Source organism: Gadus macrocephalus, chromosome 13 (assembly GCF_031168955.1).
Source record: "Gadus macrocephalus chromosome 13, ASM3116895v1".
Classification (NCBI taxonomy): domain Eukaryota; kingdom Metazoa; phylum Chordata; class Actinopteri; order Gadiformes; family Gadidae; genus Gadus; species Gadus macrocephalus.
In genome coordinates, this window is record NC_082394.1 from 20,279,207 (window position 1) to 20,280,763 (window position 1,557).

Here is a 1,557-nt window from a genome sequence, read left to right on the forward strand (position 1 = left end):
TAGAGGACAGCACATTGGACACCTGACTAGCTCTGAGACGAGGCCCAGTCTGATGAATCTACACCTGTGTGTCATGTTTTAAAAAGACAATGTTACGTTTTCATCAAGTGTTCTGCATAATAGACTGGGGCTTTACATTGTGTGTGTTAACACTGATTTCAAAAGGCGGCAGAATAGGCAATATAGCAAAACATAAGGCTTTGGTGAAGTGGTCTCTCACTTAGAAAATAGTTAGTGCAACATGAGCTTTGTTAAAAAATCCTTTCATGTTTACTACTTGTCTATTATTGAAACAGTGGCCCTACACCACTTGATATGGATTAGTTAATAAAGAAGCCTCTCTCTTTAAACAGAGCTACCCATACACCGAGCTGCTCTGCTAACACATATGGCTAGGAGCTAATGCTCTTTAACACATAGGCCATAGGTAAGAAAAACGGTCATATTGTTGGAATTGGAAATCTATAAGATTATGTAGGCTATTTTTAAAGGCTTTGTTTTTAAATATTTTTACAGTGGAAATCTGTAGTTACACGTATCCCACCACCTGATGGCATTACAACACAACTGTAAAATGTGGATCGCTTCTGCTTCATATTAACATTAACACAGTATGAGCACAAATATTTGGGTTTTCAACCATGAGTAGAGTGCTTCATCAGAAATTTAACAAAATATTATTATTATTATTATTATTATTATTATTATTATTATTATTATTATTATATAACTGTCATTATTCATAATTCCCAACATCTTACAAAAAATACAATTTATTTTGGTGTATATTTGTATAAGGTACAAACTGTAGCCAGGTGTTTACATTTAGATTGATATTCTTATTTCAAGTGTTTTCATTACAGTGAAAGTAAGGATCTTTTTACAAATCAAACATCATTGTGTCCTTTCAACCATGTCCATTAAAGGGATTGAAAAGTCACAAGTAAATGATTACTTATTATTTGAATGACTCCATATCCATTAAACTGAGCAGCATCTTTTAGGGTGGCTGATTATTATGGTGCTTGTTTTCAAACACCTGTGTGTGTGTGTGTGTGTGTGTGTGTGTGTGTGTGTGTGTGTGTGTGTGTGTGTGTGTGTGTGTGTGTGTGTGTGTGTGTGTGTGTGTGTGTGTGTGTGTGTGTGTGTGTGTGTGTGTGTGTGTGTGTGTGTGTGTGTGTGTGTGTGTGTGTGTGTGTCACACTCCAATGCCTAAGAGCATATTGACCACGGACAAAATGGTTATATGAATCAGTGATGCAAGTCAGAATGTTTCTAGCTGTTATAAGACCATCTAAGCGAATGGCTGGTATGTAATGGCTCAGTCTGAATAGTCACATTCTTAGCAAGTTTTCTGGAAAACTTATAAACCTGTCTGTCCAAATGCTTCAATGAAACCACACTTTCCCAATTTCCTCTTTCATCAATGTTACCATACTGGCTGATTAAGTTTGGTTGCCAAGGATTTGGTTACGAAGACATAAAGCCAGTTATGCTCTTAGCGATAATGAGGCTCATTTTAATAAATAGTCATAGAAGCTGAAGTCTTGTTGGAGC